The sequence below is a fragment of the Gorilla gorilla genome, chromosome 13 (assembly GCF_029281585.2).
Source record: "Gorilla gorilla gorilla isolate KB3781 chromosome 13, NHGRI_mGorGor1-v2.1_pri, whole genome shotgun sequence".
In the NCBI taxonomy this organism is placed as follows: domain Eukaryota; kingdom Metazoa; phylum Chordata; class Mammalia; order Primates; family Hominidae; genus Gorilla; species Gorilla gorilla.
Genome location: NC_073237.2, coordinates 59,112,761 through 59,123,529, shown reverse-complemented (window position 1 = coordinate 59,123,529; position 10,769 = coordinate 59,112,761). Strand labels below are relative to the sequence as shown.

General features: G+C 39.2%; 1 protein-coding gene across 3 annotated transcripts in view; it reads right to left on the bottom strand.

The window, feature by feature from the left end:
• PLGRKT (plasminogen receptor with a C-terminal lysine) overlaps positions 1–10,769 on the bottom strand; it is a 270,391-nt gene that overhangs the window by 112,989 nt on the left and 146,633 nt on the right. The gene's annotated exons all lie outside the window — the stretch shown is intronic.

Genomic DNA, 10,769 nt, shown 5'->3' with positions numbered 1-10,769 from the left:
GTCAAAATCCTGTCATCTACACTGAAAATCTAAGGGAGAGAGGGTGGGAGAGAAGGAGTGGAACCCAATAGAACTATAGGGAAACAAAGGGACTTACCTCTAAGAAAGTACTTTTCCCAGATCTGTAAACGGGTATGCAATCCAGTGTGTAGGAAGCTAGATGTATTGCAGTCTTCAAGTTTTGAAAATAAAGCGAGGAACCTAGAACTAAGCCAAGTTGAGGATTAAGGGCTAGCAATGGTTAGGACCATAGATCTGTGGTTTTAAACAAGCATGACAAAACTTATCATTCAAGGAAGTATAGACCTTTTAATGTGTCATCCGGTGAGATTTTAGTCATGAAATTCCATTTTAAAAGACTTTATCACTTGTTTGAATCAGATACTCTTAAAGGATTATAATGGATATTTCTAAGAATATGTGTTTGACTCTAGATGCTTTTGTTTGTTTGTTTGTTTTTGAGACAGAGTTTTGCTCTTGTCACCCAGGCTAGAGTGCAATGGCACTATCTCAGCTCACTGCAACCTCTGCCTTCAGGTTCAACTGATTCTCCTGCCTCAGCCCCTCGAGTAGCTGGGATTACAAGCACCTGCCACCACTCCTGGCTAATTTTTGTACTTTTAATAGAGACAGGGTTTCACACTGTTGGCCAGGCTGATCTCAAACTCCTGACCTCAGGTGATCCACCCATCTCGGCCTCCCAAAGTGGTGGGATTACAGGTGTGAGCCACGGTGCCTGGCCTCTGGATGTTTTCAGTAGTAATGATGATGCACTATTTATGCTAGCCCTTGGGCAGTCAAAGCAATAAAAATGGGTGCTAGACATCAAGATATCTGGCCTTCCTAATCAGGAAAGGATATGGAGAACTAGTCTTCCTGGCTTGCCTTGGTGGTATGGAAATTTTGTGACACTTGAGGGGTCTGTATTATAGAAAAGTTAATATGAAAATGGTTCATAAGCTTTCACTAAACTTTTGTTCTAGTCCCTTTTACAAGCGTGTGCCTGTCTGCCACAAGTAGGCCTAATATATTTTTTAAGTTTTATTTTTTATTGACATATAGTTGACTTTTTTTTATTATTATACTTAAAGTTCCAGGGTACATGTGCACAAAATGTAGGTTTGTTACATATGTATACATGTGCCATGTTGGTGTGCTGCACCCATTAACTCGTCATTTACATTAGGTACATCTCCTAATGCTATCCCTCCCTCCTCCCCCCACCCCACGACAGGCCCCGGTGTGTGATGTTCCCCATTCTGTGTCCAAGTGTTCTCATTGTTCAATTCCCACCTATGAGTGAGAACATGCAGTGTTTGGTTTTTTGTCCTTGTGATAGTTTGCTGAGAATGGTTTCCAGCTTCATCCACGTCCCTACAAAGGACATGAACTCATCCTTTTCTGTGGCTGCATAGTATTCCATGGAGTATATGTGCCACATTTTCTTAATCCAGTCTATCATTGATGGACATTTGGGTTGGTTCCAAGTCTTTGCTATTGTGAATAGTGCCGCAACAAACATACGTGTGCATGTGTCTTTATAGCAGCATGATTTATAATCCTTTGGGTATATACCCAGTAATGGCATGGCTGGGTCAAATGGTATTTCTAGTTCTAGATCCTTGAGGAATCACCACACTGTCTTCCACAACGCTTGAACCAGTTTACCATCCCACCAACAGTGTAAAAGTGTTCCTATTTCTCCACATCCTCTCCAGCACCTGTTGTTTTCTGACTTTTTAGTGATCACCATTCTAACTGGTGTGAGATGGTTGGTATCTCATTGTGGTTTTGATTTGCATTTCTCTGATGGCCAGTGATGATGAGCTTTTTTTCATGTGTCTGTTGGCTGCATAAATGTCTTCTTTTGAGAAGTGTCTGTTCATATTCTTCACCCACTTGTTGATGGGGTTGTTTGATTTTTTCTTGTAGATTTGTTTAAGTTCTTTGTAGATTCTGGATATTAGCCGTTTGTCAGATGGGTAGATTGTAAAAATGTTCTCCCATTCTGTAGGTTGCCTGTTCACTCTGATGGTAGTTTCTTTTGCTGTGCAGAAGCTCTTTAGTTTAATTAGATCCCATTTGTCAATTTTGGCTTTTGTTGCCATTGCTTCCAGTGTTTTAGTCATGAAGTCCTTGCCCATGCCTATGTCCTGAATGGTATTGCTTAGGTTTTCTTCTAGGGTATTTATGGTTTTAGGTCTAACATTTAAGCCTTTAATCCATCTTGAATTAATTTTTGTATAAGGTGTAAGGAAGGGATCCAGTTTCAGCTTTCTACATATGGCTAGCCAGTTTTCCCAGCACCATTTATTAAATAGGGAATCCTTTCCCCATTTCTTGTTTTTGTCAGGTTTGTCAAAGATCAGATGGTTGTAGATGTGTGGTATTATTTCTGAGTGCTGTGTTCTGTTCCATTGGTCTAGATCTCTGTTTCAGTACCAGTACCATGCTGTTTTGGTTACTGTAGCCTTATAGTATAGTTTGAAGTCAGGTAGCGTGATGCCTCCAGCTTTTTTCTTTTGGCTTAGGATTGTCTTGGCAATGCAGGCTCTTTTTTGATTCCATATGAACTTTAGTTTTTTCCAATTCTGTGAAGAAAGTCATTGGTAACTTGATGGGGATGGCATTGAATCTATAAATTACCTTGGGCAGTAGGGCCATTTCATGATATTGATTCTTCCTATCCATGAGCATGGAATGTTCTTCCTTTGGTTTGTGTCCTCTTTTATTTCATTGAGCAGTGGTTTGTAGTTCTCCTTGAAGAGGTCCTTCACATCCCTTATAAGTTAGATTCCCAGGTATTTTATTCTCTTTGAAGCAATTGTGAATGGGAGTTCACTCATAATTTGGCTCTCTGTTTGTCCGTTGTTGGTGTATAGGAACGCTTGTGATTTTTGCACATTGATTTTGTATCCTGAGACTTTGCTGAAGTTGCTTATCAGCTTAAGGAGATTTTGCGCTGAGATGATGGGGATTTCTAAATATACAATCATGTCATCTGCAAACAGGGACAGTTTGACTTCCTCTTTTCCTAATTGAATACCCTTTATTTCTTTCTCTTGTCTGATTGCCCTGGCCAGAACTTCCAACACTGTGTTGAATAGGAGTGGTGAGAGAGGGCATCCCTGTCTTGTTCCAGTTTTCCAAGGGAATTCTTCCAGTTTTCGCCCATTCAGTATGATATTGGCTATGGGTTTGTCATAACTAGCTCTTATTATTTTGAGATACATCCCATCAATACCTAGTTTATTGAGAGTTTTTAGCATGAAGTGTTGTTGAATTTTGTCAAAGGCCTTTTCTGCATCTATTGAGATAAACATACAGTTTTTGTCTTTGGTTCTGTTTATATGATGGATTACGTTTATTGATTTGCGTTATGTTGAACCAGCCTTGCATCCCAGGGATGAAGCCGACTTGATAGTGGTGGATAAGCTTTTTGAAGTGCTGCTGGATTCAGTTTGCCAGTATTTTACTGAGGATTTTTGCATCGACGTTCATCAGGGAGATTGGTCTAAAATTCTCTTTTTTTGTTGTGTCTCTGCCAGGCTTTGGTATCAGGATGATGCTGGCCTTACAAAATGAGTTAGGGAGGATTCCCTCTTTTTCTATTGATTAGAATAGTTTCAGAAGGAATGGTACCAGCTCCTCTTTGTACCTCTGGTAGAATTCAGCTGTGAATCCATCTTGTCCCGGACTTTTTTTGGTTGGTAGGCTATTAATTATTGCCTCAATTTCAGAGCATGTTATTGGTCTATTCAGAGATTCAAATTCTTCCTGGTTTAGTCTTGGGAGGGTGTATATGTCCAGGAATTTATCCATTTCTTCTAGATTTTCTAGTTTATTTGTGTAGAGGTATTTATATTATTCTCTGATGGTAGTTTGTATTTCTGTGGGATCAGTGGTGATATCCCCTTTATCATTTTTTATTGCATCTATTTGATTTTTCTCTCTTTTCTTCTTTATTAGTCTTGCTAGCAGTCTATCAATTTTGTTGATCTTTTCAAAAAACCAGCTCCTGGATTCATTGATTTTTTGAAGGGTTTTTCATGGCTCTATCTCCTTCAGTTCTGCTCTCATCTTAGTTATTTCTTGCCTTCTGCTAGCTTTTGAATGTGTTTACTCTTGCTTCTCTAGTTCTTTTAATTGTGATGTTAGGGTGTCAATTTTAGATCTTTCCTGGTTTCTGTTGTGGGCATTTAGTGCTACAAATTTCCCTCTCCACACTGCTTTAAATGTGTCCCAGAGATTCTGGTATGTTGTGTCTTTGTTCTCGTTGGTTTCAAAGAACTTCTTTATTTCTGCCTTCATTTCATTAGGTAACCAGTAGTCATTCAGGAGCAGGTTGTTCAGTTTCCATGTAGTTGAGCGGTTTTGAGTGAGTTTCTTAATCCTGAGTTCTAGGTTGATTGCACTGTGGTCTGAGAGACAGTTTGTTATAATTTCTGTTCTTTTACATTTGCTGAGGAGTGCTTTACTTCCAACTATGTGGTCAATTTTGGAGTAAGTGTGACGTGGTGCTGAGAAGAATGTATATTCTGTTGATTTGGGGGGAGAGTTCTGTAGATGTCTATTACATCCACTTGGTGCAGAGCTGAGTTCAAGTCCTGGATATTCTTGTTAACTTTCTGTCTCATTGATCTGTTAATGTTGACAGTGGGGTGTTAAAGTCTCCCATTATTATTGTGTGGGAGTCTAAGTCTCTTTGTAGGTCTCTAAGGACTTGCTTTATGAATCTGGGTGCTCCTGTACTAGGTGCATATATATTTAGGATAGTTAGCTCTTCTTGTTGAATTGATCCCTTTACCATTACATAATGGCCTTCTTTGTCTCTTTTGATCTTTGTTGGTTTAAAGTCTATTTTATCAGAAACTAGGATTGCAACCCCTGCTTTTCTTTGTTTTCCATTTGCTTGGTAGATCTTCCTCCATCCCTTTATTTTGAGCCTATGTGTGTCTCTGCACGTGAGATGGGTCTCCTGAATACAGCACACTGATGGGTCGTGACCCTTTATCCAATTTGCCAGTCTGTGTCTTTTAATTGGATCATTAGCCCATTTACATTTAAGGTTAATATTGTTATGTGTGAATTTGATCCTGTCATTATGATGTTAGCTGGTTATTTTGCGCATTAGTTGATGCAGTTTCTTCCTAGCATCAATGGTCTTTACAATTTGGCATGTTTTTGCAGTGGCTGGTACTGGTTGTTCCTTTCCATGTTTAGTGCTTCCTTCAGGAGCTCTTGTAATGCAGGCCTGGTGGTGACAAAATCTCTCAGCATTTGCTTGTCTATAAAGGATTTTATTTCTCTTTCACTTATGAAGCTTAGTTTGGCTGGATATGAAATTCTGGGTTGAAAATTCTTTTCTTTAAGAATGTTGATTATTGGCCCCCAGTCTCTTCTGGCTTGTAGAATTTCTGCTGAGAGATCCACTGTTAGTCTGATGGGCTTCCCTTTGTGGGTAACTCGACCTTTCTCTCTGGCTGCCCTTAACATTTTTTCCTTCAATTCAATTTTGGTGAATTTGAAAATTATGTGTCTTGGAGTTGCTCTTCTCAAGGGGTATCTTTGTGGTGTTCTCTGTATTTCCTGAATTTGAATGTTGGCCTGCCTTGCTAGGTTGGGGAAGTTCTCCTGGATAATATCCTGAAGAGTGTTTTCCAACTTGGTTCCATTCTCCCCATCACTTTCAGGTACACCAGTCAGACGTAGATTTGGTCTTTTCACATAGTCCCATATTTCTGGGAGGTTTTGTTCGTTTCATTTTACTCTTTTTTCTCTAAACTTCTCTTCTTGCTTCATTTCATCCATTTGATCTTCAATCACTGATACCCTTTATTCCACTTGATCGAATTGGCTATTGAAGCTTGTGCATGTCTCACGTAGTTCTCATGCCACGGTTTTCAGCTTCATCCGGTCATTTAAGGTCTTCTCTATGCTGTTTATTATAGTTAGCCATTTTTCTAATCTTTTTTCAAGGTTTTTAGCTTGTTTGCAATGGGTTCAAACATCCTCCTTTAGCTCAGAGAAGTTTGTTATTACCAGTCGTCTGAAGCCTTCTTCTGTCAACTCGTCAAAGTCATTCTCCGTCCAGCTTTGTTCCATTTCTGGTGAGGAGCTGCGTTCCTTTGGAGAAGAAAAGGTGCTCTGATTTTTAGAATTTTCAGCTTTTCTGCTCTAGTTTCTCCCCATCTTTGTGGTTTTATCTACCTTTGGTCTTTGATGATGGTGATGTACAGATGGGGTTTTGGTGTGGATGTCCTTTCTGTTTGTTAGTTTTCCTTCTGACAGTCAGCACCCTCAGCTGCAGGTCTGTTGGAGTTTGCTGGAGGTCCACTCCAGACCCTATTTGCCTGTGTTTCACCAGTGGAGGCTTCAGAACAGCAAATATTGCAGAACAGCAGATGCTGCTGCCTGATCCTTCCTCTGGAAGCTTCATCTCAGAGGGGCACCCGGCTGTATGAGGTGTCAGTCGGCCCCTACTGGGAGGTGCCTCCCAGTTAGGCTACTCAGGGGTCAGGAACCCACTTGAGGAGGCAGTCTGTCCGTTCTCAGATCTCAAACTCCATGCTGGGAGAACCACTACTCTCTTCAAAGCTGTCAGTCAGACAGAGACGTTTAAGTCTGCAGAAGTTTCTGCTGCCTTTTGTTCAGCTATGCCCTGCCCCCAGAAGTGGAGTCTAAAGAGGCAGGCAGGCCTCGTTGAGCTGCGGTGGGCTCCATGCAGTTCGAGCTTCCGTGCCGCTTTGTTTACCTACTCAATCCTCAGCAATGGCAGGCGCCCCTCCCCCAGCCTCCCTACCACCTTGCAGTTGGATCTCAGACTGCTGTGCTAGCAGTGAGTGAGGCTCCATGGGCGTGGGACCCTTCGAGCCATGCGCGGGATATAATCTCCTGGTGTGCTGTTTGCTAAAAACCATTGGAAAAGTGCAGTATTCGGCGGGAGTGTCCTGGTTTTCCAGGTACTGTCTGTAATGGCTTCCCTTGGCTAGGAAAGGGAATTCCCCGACCCCTTGCACTTCCTGGGTGAGGCAATGCCCCGCCAGGCTTCGGCGCACCCTCCATGGGCTGCACCCACTCTCTTTCAAGCCCCAGTGAAATGAACCCAGTACCTCAGTTGGAAATGCAGAAATCACCCATCTTCTGCGTCACTCACACTGGGAGCTGTAGACTGGAGCTGTTCCTATTTGGCCATCTTGGAATCTCCCTACCCATTTTCCATAATTGACATATTTATAGGGTACAGTGTAATGTTTTGATAGAAGTATACATTGTATAATTATCAAATCAGGGTAATTAGCATATTCTTCTCCTCAAATATTTATCATTTATTTGTGATAAGAACATTCAAAATATTCTCTCCTAGTTATTTTGAGTTATACAGTATAATACTGTTAACCACAGTCATCCTATGTATTAGTCCATTTTCACAGTGTTATAAAAATACTACCTGAGACTAGGTAATTTATAAAGGAAAGAAGTTTAATTGACTCAAAGTTCTGCATGGTTGGGGAGGCCTCAGGAAACTCATAATCATGGTGGAAGGGGAAGCAGTCACCTTCCTCACAAGGCAGTAAGAGGAGAGAGAGCAAAGAGGGAAGAGCCCTTTATGAAACTATCAGATCTTATGAGAATTAACTCACTATCATGAGAACAGGATGGGGGAAACCACCCCCATGATACAATCACCTCCCTCCCTCAACACGTGGGAATTACAGGTTTCTCCCATGACACGTGGGGATCACAATTCGAGATGAGATTTGTGTGAGGACAGAGCCAAACTGTATCACCCTTCTGTGCAATAGAACACCAGAACTTATTCCTTCTATCTAACTATAAGTTTGTACCTGTTGACCGATCTCTACTAATCTCCTCTCCTCATGCCCCCAACCCTCTCCAGCCTCTGGTAACCACTACCCTACTTTCTACTTCTGTGATATCAACCTTTTAACATTCCACATATGAGTGAGATCATTTAGTATTTGTGTTTCTTTGCCTGGCTATTTCACTTAACATAATTATCCTCTAGTTTTATCCATGTTGCCACAAATGACAGGATTTCATTTGTTATGGCTGAATACTATTCTATTTTGTGTGTATGTGTGTGTGTGTGTGTGTGTGTGTGTGTACACCACATTTTTCCTTTTTTTTTTTTTTTTAAAGAGATGGAGTCTTGCTATGTTGCCTAGGCTGGCCTTGAACTCCTATCGTCCCACCCACAGCCTCCAGAGTAGCTGGGAATATAGGCACATGCCACTGCACCTGGCTTATATACCACCTTTTCCTCATCCATTCATCTGTTGATGGACACTTAAGTTGATTCCATAGCTTGACTATTGTGAATAGTGCTGCAATAAACCTAGCAGTGTAGATGTCTATTTATGTCTTTATTTAACTATTTTATTTATTTATTCTTTATTTAACTATTTTAAAGCTGAGAAATTCAAAATTAACTTTTGTTCTATTGATATATTTGGCCAAATTTGTTAAGACAGATACACCTGTTTTTAGAATTTTTCCTATCCCAGGCTTCCAAAGTTTCAAGAAAATTGATATAATAAACCAACTTATTCCTATTACAATTTAAACATTTCCGAAATTATTTCCATTTTAAAAGAAGTTAATGCTTGACCAATGAAGCAATTGTCAATGATGGGGTTTTATTATGAGTTTAATAATGATATTTACCATTTATTGAGCATGTACCTTATGCAAGGTCTTCATCTGTCAATCATCTCTTCTTTCTGCAAATACAAGACTTAGCAAGCTTGGAGTAAGTTATGAATGCTAACACATGTGAGATCAAATAGTCTCTTCCTAGGGCACTGAAGGTCTTTGTGGACTTAAAAACTCGATTACAATGATTCAGGCATATAAGAGAAAATTGCAACACACACACACACATAAAACAGAAAAGAACTATTTGTACATGCCAGGAAACACTGCTCTAAGAGTTGCTTTATTCTAGGTAACTATGAAAGGAAAAAAAATCTAACTATGGAGAAGTTAAAAAATGTACATATATTTGGGAAGAATAGGAAATTTCACTGAAGGCCTGGAGTCACTCAAACCCGAGTTCCAGTCTTCTTAGATGTAAATTAACTTCATTGAACCTGTTTACTTTAAAAATTCTTGTTTTTATTAAAAATTTCAATTACTATTAAAATTATATTTTTAATTAAAAATACTTTAAAAATTAAAGTGTATAGTTTTTCTATTTATCTTAAATATTCAAATAATTGTGAATTAAAGTTGTGCCAGCTTGAAGATCTAAATTGATAGGCTTAATAATTTTGGAACTTTTCTTAATGTCAAAGTTAACTAGAGCTTCTTTTCTTTTTCAAATTACACATTTAAAATTTCGGCATCAGTTCCTTTTTGAGTCATCTAGGTCTCTCACATCAGTAAATATTGAGCTACTGTAAAGCTGAAGTTACTTACGTAGTAACATAACTTAGGGGAGATTTGTAAATGTTTATTTTGGATAAGCTATGTCTTATTTTTGTTTTGCTTTTGAGAAAGATACTTCTCATTCTTTGCTAATTTCAAACAAACAGCTTTCTAGTAGAAAGCAATTATTTCTATAACTCAAGTTAAATAATTCTGTCTATTCTTTAGTCAAATTGAAAATAAGACATAACAAAACAATGACCCCCTTGCCTTGGTTTCTAACTTTTCAGAGGTGAACACAACCATAAATGGTAACTAACTTACAGTAGTGCCTACTGTATCCACTAAGCATTATGTAGAATACAGAGGTGACCCAGACATGCACCCTGCCCTTAAAAAACACGAAGATTGAAACATATTATTATGATTTACAGGCATAGCTCCCCCTCCTCCAAAAACAAAACAATACAAAAGACACAAATAACTGTGTTTGTCAGAAATACAGACACCAAGTGTTAAAATGTCAGAAAATAGGGCAGCTTGAACTCAACCTTTGCACTCTCTAACACTTGAATTATATTTTATCAAACCTTTGTTAAGTTAGTTCATGTATTTTGGTGCCTCAGTGGTTCTAATCCAAGTATAGTATTTTTGTAGATCCATCTGTCCTAGTGCTGCATAACAGCACTAGAACATGTGGAAGAGATTTAACAAATAGTATTAGCTATGATATGTACATATTAGTATATATTACATGTCAGGAAGTGTTCTGAGTTCTTTACATGTACTAATTCATTTAGCCTTCCCAATAACCCTATGAGGAAAGTTATTATCATCTTCTCTTGACAGATAAAGAAACCAAGCCACAGAAAGTTTAGGTAACTTGGCCGAAGTCATGCTACTAATAAGTTATGGCCCCAGGATGTGAGCACAGTTTGACTTCACAGTTTGCTCTTATACCCTACACTATGCTACCCCTAAATAATTATTCGAGTCATGTTAATGAGGGGATTTTTAAAACTTGACAGTATTGGAACAGTATATATAGTAAGCTGATACTTCCCTGGGTTGGACAACTCCAGAAGCAGTCTGATGTTTGCTTGCCTGTATATTTTTGTTTTTCTAGGCAATGGGGGCTAATCTCACTAGTACTTCTGTAGACAGTCTAGCATATGTCTTTCGGTGAATCTTTGAACTCGTTTTCCGTTTGGTATATATCTGATGGTACAATTGCTGAATTCTTGGTATATACATAAGAATAGAATTTCTAGGTCACGGTATAGGATTGCTGGAAACTGTACCAATTTGCATTCCCACCAGCAGGGCATAGGAGTTCCAGTTGCCTTGCATTTTTCCCAATATTTTCTGCGTCTTTCATT